The following is a 10091-nucleotide window of genomic DNA, read 5'->3' as shown; positions in this document are numbered from 1 at the left end:
CTGGCCCTCTGACTGCCCATATTGTCTAATTATTTATGCAGTCTCTACACACTTTTGGCTCAGGCTAACTACAACTTGCCAAGATGCTGTAAAGTCACAGGAATTAACACTGGTCAGGGATCATTCCTACTAGGAAGTTTGGACAGAGCTGCTCTTTTTCAGATAGAGATTTTCTCTCCAAGCCTTGCTGCACCAGGTGGCCTTGGGACATGAAAGTCACATCTGAGGTCTGCACCTTGGACCAGCACTGAGAGGCTGGCAATGTTACACACCTGCTCTCCTGCATGTGTAGATTCTATGCAATCAAGTTGCTCTCAGCCTTTTTCAGGTCTGTTAGTAGACCACATCCACAGAAGAGACAAACACAATGTCCTACTATGTTCCTCACATCGCACTGAGGTGTATAATGCTGGAGGTACCAAGGGTCATAATTCCAAGAAAATCATACTGTCACGTGAATGGCATTGGATACATCCAGTATCCACTTAAGACTTAAGATTGTGTATTGCCATAGCAACGATGTAATTCCAAAAGTATATACTTATAATGTAGATTTAACGCATTTCATTTTTCACTTCAGAGATTCTAAAGCAGGGAGAATTGCTTTAGGTCTCTCAATGTTAGAAAATGGCAAAAAATGACAGCAAGGGAAGATTTATAGTTATATAATTTCATGTCAGAAAGAACTTTTGTTTAGAAATATCTACAAGTAACTGTATCAGGTTCTTAAGATGATGGTCTAAAACCTTATCAGGAGAGTTTTAGAAGTAACAAATGTCTAAAGATGACCCTAGACGATAAAGGTGCTCCCTACTCTGCCTCCAGCCAGCTCCAAACAAATCTTTTGTTATTCTGGCTCAGTGTAGCTTCATTGAGATTAACTTTTTCTCTGTAAAACTTTAGATTACGTCTACTTGTGCAAATGACCTGGCCTTCAGAATCTAAAATTGAAAATGAAGAGCTAACACTGCAGAGGTGTGCATAAGGCCAGTAGATAACATGTAGTATGAAAAGGGTAAATGGATCAAGGAGAAAATCTAGTCCTTGAAGATAAAAACAAAATCAGAAAGAATCAATAATTGATTATGTTCTATCAATGATGAAGAGTCTATAGTTGTGATGTCACTAGGAAGGGTACAAAATATCACACAGAAGGCAAAAAGCACAGCAAATACTAATCTTCAGAGGCTAACTGGCACAGATCTCTGAACACTTTCTAGTGAATGCCCTCCCATAAAATGAAGACTAACAAGAAAAAATCAATTCTTACCTTTGTAACTGATAACCATTTAGGTCCCTATTTTGGGCCAGTCTGAGTGCTTTCAGCAGAAAACAGTTTTCCTCTGGGTACTCAGCACTAAAGGGAGAGCACAGCAAAGTCTTGTTGTTACAGTATTTCAAGTCATATTGACTTCCCCATTTTTGCAGTTAGTTTATTTCCTATTCAGCAATCATCTTACAGAATCAAACAAATAGAAGCGTGAGCGGCAGGAGGACCTCTTCTTTTAGTGAATGAGCACATGGTCAGAAGCTCACACAAAGTGCTGCAGAAGGATGGGAAACAATAGGAAGTGTGCAATTAATAGAGTGCAATTGCCTGCAGGAACCATGAAAGGAGGGGATATAAATGATTTGCTTAGAATGAACAGATGTCAAGGTGAGAGACAGGGTCAGACAGGGAAAACACTGGCCAACAAGCAATGAAGATCTCTCACCTGAAATACATGACAGATAGCTGCCAACCTCAGGGCTCAAAGAAAGGCAGCTTCTTGGTCAAAGTCTTGCCAAATAGCATGGAAAGAGCAACTACAGAAGTCCTAAAAAGTGCTGCTGAAGTCCCCACTTGCAGTCTAACAGCAAACCTGAGGGGAGAGATGTGTTCAAGCTGAATTTGGAGACAAAGATCATCAGGTGTATAATTAGCAGGGTAACTGATTGAAAGTGCAGTGGTTGAATGGACACTGGCTCATGTTTTCTCCTCTTCCTGTCCCCTTCCCCAGTCACAAAGCAGCTAGATCTAGTGATGCTTAACACCACAGACTGCTAATATCCTGTGACAGAGCACAGCTCCGAATGTGAAAAAGTCCAGCTACGTGACAGAATACTAAAATCAGGAAACAGCATGAGAGAAAAAGAATCTATATATGGGAAGATAATAAATATCAGAATGAAGACAGAAAGAAGAAAATTTATATAAGACTAAAACTCCAGTATCAGTTGAGATGCAAACATGTTATGCATAAGGGTTTTTTGTTGTTGTTATACAGTAGTTATCTGTGCTGAGCATTATTCTGTTATCTGAATTGATAATCAATATCTTGAAGATTATACTGGCAAGTGTTTAATGCCTGGAAACTACCAGTCATATCCGTATCACAGCAGTATTTTGAGAAGCATTCACTACAAGAGTAATTAAATAATAAAAACATAGTAAAATCACCAGAAATAAATGTAGGTTTGTATTCAAAGCAATGCCAAAGTAATAACACAGGATTGTAATATGCAGACATAAACATATGTGCATATGTAGCCAATGTACCTCAAACTGATCTCATGCATTCCATACAAAATTGGCCCCAAGGTAACTATGTTTTCTAAGGAAGAAACTGTAGATAGTTTCATGCTGGAGGCAGGCCATGATCACCAAAGCTGGGACTAACCCTGCAATCTTATCATTACAGAAGTTTTGCTTTTAACCAGTCTTCAGAATTCATATTAAACAACTGTTATCTCACAGCCAGAACAAAATGTAAAGTACTTGGTACAACGCTTATTTTCTGGAATATTCATATTTGTTATTCAGATGCTACTCAGGCAATTACTACCTAGCACTTAGTTTCTTGGTATGCGGCCTAACAATTATACTGTTCTTCAAATTGTTAAGTTTTGTTACCATTCAACTCAGCGACAGGACTTGACTCCTGAGAGTGGAAACTTGGACATTTCATTCAAAACTGTCTGAAGATGAAGGGACAACTTTTCTTATTCAACTCTTCAGATTCTGACAGGAATCCCTTAGCAAAAGGCTTAGTGCTACCAGAACAAAGACATGTCAATAATTAGGACAACTTTAGGAAAGACATTTTAGTATATTCTGCTTGTTAGCAGTAAAAGAAAAAATGAAGAAACCCCAATAGCCAAGCAAACACAGGTCAAAGGTCAAAGAAATAATTAGCACAAAATCATACAAAAAGTTATTATTTCAAGAGTTACGTGGAATGAAGGATACTGTTTTCTTATCTACAAAAAAACTAAGCCTCAGTAATTCTAATCACAGCAAACCATTTAATTATTTATTGCCCTGTTATTTTCCTCTTTAATATCTTCTACTGGATACTAACTAGATATTTCAAGTCACAAAAGATGAATTGCAACAATCTCCTAAAACTGAAGAATTGCTTTAAACAATTAGTGGGTGTCAAACTATTTCTGTTGCTGGGCAGCAGGAAACACAATTTCTCCATGAAGAAAACTGGAGAGCTTTGGAATTATACATTTATAAGGTCTTTCAAAAAGTATCAGCTTCTGAAAGTGTTCTCAGCTCCCACTCATTAAGCTGAAGTCTAAAGCTGATGAAAGAACAAATATAAATAAATTGACTTATACATGTTTACTAGAGGAATTAGAAGTACTTTCTTAGCTATAAGAGCAAGGAAGTCCAGGAAGAGATTTTCAATGAGAAACTGGGACCAAAAAAACCCCAACTGTGCAATATATTCATTAAAAAGATTGTACAATGCAATGTGAACAATCACAGAATCATAGAGTAATAACAGGTGATTGGAATATGTTCCCACAACGGATGTAAACATTAATTTCAGAACAGGGACCAACAAGGTTTGATTATGGCAACATGAGTGTTGTGTTCACAGCTGGATGCCACAAATGAGACTTTCCCTGTCATTATATTGTTCAGATATTGCACCTAGCTTACCTCTCACTCAGAGAAGGAAATGTGACTTTAAAATCTTGGTGCTCCTCAGCTGGAAAGCTTATATTGAAAGTATCACATCTATCAAACTTACCTTGGGCAATAAACTAAATGTAAAAGAGATGACTCATTTGAGTGAAAGATAACTTCCTTAAGTAGAAGGAAAGCCATTTTTCAGTCCTCTGAATATATGTGCCTGCTCAGAAGGAAAGGTGAATTCTTCCAAAATTCACAGGGTAAGGATAGCAGTGACTCATTTTATGATAGTCCTACATACTGTGAGATAATTCTGAACATTATAAGATGCACACCAGGATACAAAGCCAAAGATGGTATGGCACTACCATTAGTGCAGCAACTCACAAATGACTTCACTGCCTGGCTTTATACAGCAATAGCACAGCAAATATCACTCACCCTAATAGAGACTACTGTAATGAAAGTAAACTTTTTTGCAATAGCTCAGAACATTTTAGGAAATAAACAGTCCTGTGGCAAGAAATTTGTGGAAGTGGAATATTTGCATGGCACAAGGAAGCTGGAGAAAAAAGGAGCATAATCAGTGAATAATGAAAAAGCATTAACATACAAATTAAGGAAGACAAACAAGAGTGGAGGCCATATCAGTTCTCATGGGATCCTGGACAGGGAGTTCCAGGCTACATGCCCTCTGCCATCAGTACTGACACAGGAAAGCATTGTCCTCTTTGTCCCTTTTGACTCTCAAACACTGCAAGACACCAAGAGTCTCACCTCCAAGCAAAATGTCATGGTTAAGTTTTAGTTTTACAGTGGTTTGCTGACACACTTGTGCAAATGGTGAGCACCTTGCAAAGCCCTTAGAAACTTCCTGAAATCAAATGCTGAACTTGCCTCTTGTGAGTAACAGAAAACCACAAACCAGTCTTTTCGTGTTCCTTTATCACATTAGATCTTCACTTCTTTCTATATTGTTATAAACAGCCAAAGTAAACCTATTTCTCATGGATTACCATTAACCTATAAAATCTACATTTTCTCTTTTGTTAGAAGAATTTTGGAGCCCTTGGTGATAACTACTGATAATCATTGCTCAACGTTTTAAAATGTGCTTATTCAAACCTGGTAGGAGTATTTTGCAGGTTATTTTTGTTTTTAGTGTTCCTTCAAAGCATTTTGCATGCTTTCTGCAAAGAAAATAAATAAATCAAATATTAAGGCAGCACAGGTTGGTCAATTATTAGCTTTTGCATATCCAGATCACAGTCTTTCTTTACAAGGACACATGTTAATATATAATAGGAGTGTATTTCAGTCCTTTTTTAATTGATTTTTTCAGATGCATATTGCAGTCTTATAAGGTCAGCTGGAAAATAAGTTGACCAAAGAGAGGCCTTTGAGAAAAAGAAGCCACTAGACATACGTAATGGAAAACAGAACAGGAGAGAAACATGACTTTTATTTTGTACCAGTTCAAGGCAGGCATTTGACCTATACCTCATCAGCCTCACTTAAAACTGGGTGAACTGTGCAGATCAGAGATGCCATAAATGCAATGGGCCATTTCTTCAGCTACTGATGCCTACTACAGCTGTGACTATCCCTGTGAAGATGCAGTTGCTATTTAGTGTACAATTCTGATTTTCTGAATTTAGAAATGGTAACAGTGGGGGAAACTGCAAGCAAGTTTAATCTCATTTTGTACATCGCAAATGAGATGGCAGGGAATCCAAAATGGCCAGGCAAAGTAAACACAGCAATCAAAATTTGTGTAGCTATATTCAAGGGCAGAGCTAGGAAATGTGACAGAGAAATTTCAAGATAGATTAGAGCAAACCAGAGATTCCTGAACCAAAACATTCCTAACACATGCTCACAGATAAAAATGACCAGAAAAAAAACAGGATAGAAGATTAGAGAATGGTAGCCAGAGAACAGCAAACCAAAAAAGGCAGACGCTGAGGCAAAGAATCAAAAACCAAGCAGTGTGGACTTGCCAGTCCTTCTGGGGAGACTTTTGATAAGATAAAGGAAAATCAAATCACAACAGTCCTGTTCAGCCTTCAACAAACTGCCTGAACTTTGTACTGTTGTGTCAGATGCAAGGTAGTTTTAATGCAAGAAGGACTGTATTCTAGGTGATCATAACGTGCTGAGACCATTTTCCTTCTGTCCCAAGTTCAAAATCTTACAGAGGTAAAAAACACCTAAGTGAGGTTAAATCAGAGCTGTAAAGCTACGAGAACTGTACACTGCTGCACACATGAAGAGCTTTTTGGAACATTCAATCTATCTAGTTGCTAAACTCACTCACCTCTTTGCCAAACAGCAGTGTGAGGGGTTTACGAGGAGAAAAACTTCTATAACTTTGAGTTCTTCACACTCTTTCTGAAAGCTGCACCACCCAATTTTGGTATACATTTAACTTCAAGTATTGAATCTAAATTGCTAAACAGGAGCTAATTTCAGTTACATTTTAAAATGGGATTATAATAATAATACATCATTTATGAATTGCATATTATATATTTATAAGTTGTGATCTGAAAAATTTAGCTAACTGTCTGAAGGGGCTCATAAAGAAAAAAAACAATTCACAGCTGAATCCACAAATGTTCTAATCAAAGTGTACAACAGAGAAGCCAGTTAAGCACTTTAAGGAGAGTAGTGCACAGAAGTGACCTCATTTCCTTCATTAGCATGAGTCTGAGTGTCCAACCACAAGAGAAAAGAAATGAAAGTGTTACCAGGGGTATGTGACAAGACAGTCTGCTGTAGGCTTAACTGGTTGTTCCGTAAGACTTTAAGAACCCTCTTTATCAATAGGGAAATGAAAAATGTAGCTCTAATGTTTTCTGGGTGTATCAAATCTGACATAAATGGCACACACTGATCAGTCAGTCATCCTCATACTGGATGAGATACTGGAGAAGCTATGAATGTGTCTTAGTGACACATCTTGTACCTTTTCTCCATTATTGAAAATCTTTCATTTTTAAGTACTGTTTCCCCTTTAATCTTCTCCCATGATAAAGCAGATTCTACACACCTGACAGATGTGAAACACAGCAGTCCTTTCAGTCTCATGAATCGCTGGTGGGTAAATGGCAAAACCCTGGCATTCTTACTGCACACAACCTGTGGGACTCCCATGAGTCACGATTTACCACTGTGCTGCAAGGTCTGAGCCACAGGCAGGCAACATAAGCTCTCTGGGTGCAAAGAAACACCTGCTTAACAAGTTTTAGGTTGAGTCTCCTCAGCAAAGAGTGAAGTAATTGAGGAGCTGGAGATTTATGGTCATCATTACAATGCTATTTCTTAAGCTGACATTCTAAATCACATCTGAAGTTATATTGATGAGATTCTCTCACATTACGTATCTCATGTTACAGATAAAGGAGATGCAGGTGAATTTAATTAAACCCATAAACTTAACAGGAAAAACAAAACGAGTTTGGAACTGTCTGGGTAAATCTAGGACAGAAACCTGAACACAGCAAACATTTTTCTGTTTATACTGTCTTGGTGTTTAAAGTGTGTTCATCTCCAATTTGGGACTGTGTCCAAACGCTTTATGAGTGTTTTTCATTTTATTGCATCAGAAAAATCTATACAGAAACCTGGAAATCTGAAATACCTATGTTTTTTTTAGCAGTAGGGACTTTAACCTGGTCACACAACGCACACATACATGTTATTAAATAAGGTTTCCAGCTCTTAACAGCTGTGAGGAAAACCTCATGAACTGAATCAGTGCAGAAAGGAAGGTTTGCAAGGAACATGGAATATGAATTCTGAGACATACATCAGCTCAAATGCCTCATAATTGTAATTTGAAGGCCAACATTGTTAAGAAAGCTAATCATTAATTTCTAAGTAAGTTTATCAAATATATTTTTGTTCATTACTTTTTTCATAAGAAAACAAAGGTAGGTCATCACTTACAAATGCCTTCCCTAATTCCACAAATTGGATGATGTATCTGTTATTGTACTACAATCCCTATCTTCCAGTCAGGAAGAAACTTAACTGAGATGTCCGCTGGCAGTTTTCTTCCAAGCAGTTAAGGATGTCTACTGCAAATCATTTAAGACCTGCCTTTCAAGAGCACTGTGTGCTTGTAGCTCAGGTTGAAGTGGGAGTTACAGCCTTCTCCCCCCCCGTCCTCAGGATGGACCCAATCCCACAAAGTTCATTCATCATCACTGACATTAGTGGTCTGAGGAAAGAACAAAGAAAGCATCAGCCTCCTCCAACGTGGAAATTTGGCTTAAGAGGTATCTTATGGGGGTTAAGTTCAGTGCTACTGTTTTCTCATTTGTGATCCATTTCATAGGGCTGTGGAATGATAAAAGGTTTTATACAGATATACAGAAGTAATAACATAACGTGCTACATACCCATGAGACATTTTCTGAAAACTAAACAGAATCAGACTAAAATGTTTTTAAAAGCTAGAGCTGGAAAAACAAAGCTGTCTTTTCTTCTGTTCTGAGTCAGCTTCAGTAGAAAGGGATATACTGCCAAAAGTACACAATAATTTTTCTGCTTTCAAGTGTGGGAAAGAGTAAGAAGTGAGCTACATGCTGTATTAAAAAAAGGATGATCTGAGAAAGACTATGTCATGTGGTTTACACAAATGTCACTGACCTTACAGTTTCTCCTGGTTTTGCTCAGGCTCTGGACAGCGTGTAAGATACTGATGATCTAATATCTGGGAACAGGCAAACATTTATTTCCAGGTGAACATTTTTACCTATGGAAAACCCATTGATGTCAGCAGAACTCACTGTGTACACAGAAGCATGGTAATTGTAGTCTAGCTAGAGCATTACACTTTTGGATCCTAACTTTCAGAAGCTATTGAAGTACTTCAGGAGTAACCTGTAGCAGCTCGAGTCAAACAGCTAAATCATTTCAAAATCAGGCCTTTTGTACCACACTGAACTGGACCTCTCTGACTTAAACTTTGCATGACAGGGCAATGTGCATTACTATTACTCTAAGGGAGTTTATTTCTTCCCTCTGTTTTGCCAACAATTTTGGCTTGCAAAGACTGCTGTGTAAAGACAAAAAATATTCCCCAGCTTCTCCTCTTGCTTCCAATCCCTCATCCCTAGAACATACAGTTTTAAAGCAACCATTTGTGCAACATACAAAATAAAACAGCTGGCTGCCCAGAAGGCCTCACCCAAGACAAAACAGTAACAGTCCTTCAGTTAATCTATCTCCCTGGCTCAACCAGATGCCAAGGAATCCAGAGCCTCCCAGAGTTCTGGGAAGTGAGCAGATGTCCTAAAATGCTGTAGGTCAGATCATCTAATGCTTCTTTGCTCACTCCAATCTATAGCTGTTAGGGAATTGCCAGTCCTCAGGCTGATGGGGATTGCTGATGCTCTGGTTGCAGCACTAGCTGGCAGGATGCAGTCACTGCTGGGTTGTGCTGCTCTTCCCTACAGAGCAAAATGAAGTCACCTTCCAGACTGCATTCCAGAAAAGGCCAGGTACTGAAATAGCCCCTTTGTAAAAATGGATGGGGAAATTAAAAAAAGGCAAATGAGAATGTGAATTTTTGTTGCCAAGCTTCCATTTGTTTTTGTTTAGCTAAATACTTTTGGTGTACTGGAAGCAAAGAGACAACCTTGAGCTAATACCTACAGATGAAAATGTAAATTTGACCACTACCAAAAATACTTTGTGACCAAAATCAAGGCTTGAAGTAATCACAAGTGGCTATTAGCAAACTGAAGAATTAAACTTCTTTAAATCACCATGGTGACACTGTCAGATGTAGTATCCCAAGCTTGTGTTCCTCTTCAGCTCCAACAGCTTAAATAGATTTGACTATGCATGGCTTACACTGGCTTTCTTCACAGGGATGGGTTTCACTCTTATATGACATGATATGATGACAATTCTCCACATTTGCAGTTAGCAGCAACTATTCTTGCTGTTTTAGTCCTTTGTCTTAGTTAGAAAATGAGAAAATCTCACAACCTATACATAGTTACTTCCCATCACTCCTTATCTCCCTTCCCTCTCAGTCAAGGACAACTTATTATTGCCATTGAAGAGCTGAATAAGGGAGACAGGGTGCACAGTGATCAGTACATGATGGTTGGTGGTCTAAGAAGAGACTGAGCATACACTGATAAAGATTGTGGTTGGAAGCCAAACC

Source organism: Phasianus colchicus, chromosome 6 (genome assembly GCF_987193195.1).
Source record: "Phasianus colchicus chromosome 6, bPhaCol1.hap1.1, whole genome shotgun sequence".
NCBI classification, from domain to species: Eukaryota; Metazoa; Chordata; class Aves; order Galliformes; family Phasianidae; genus Phasianus; species Phasianus colchicus.
The sequence above is the reverse complement of the archived record's forward strand: the minus strand, read 5'-3'. Positions refer to the sequence as shown.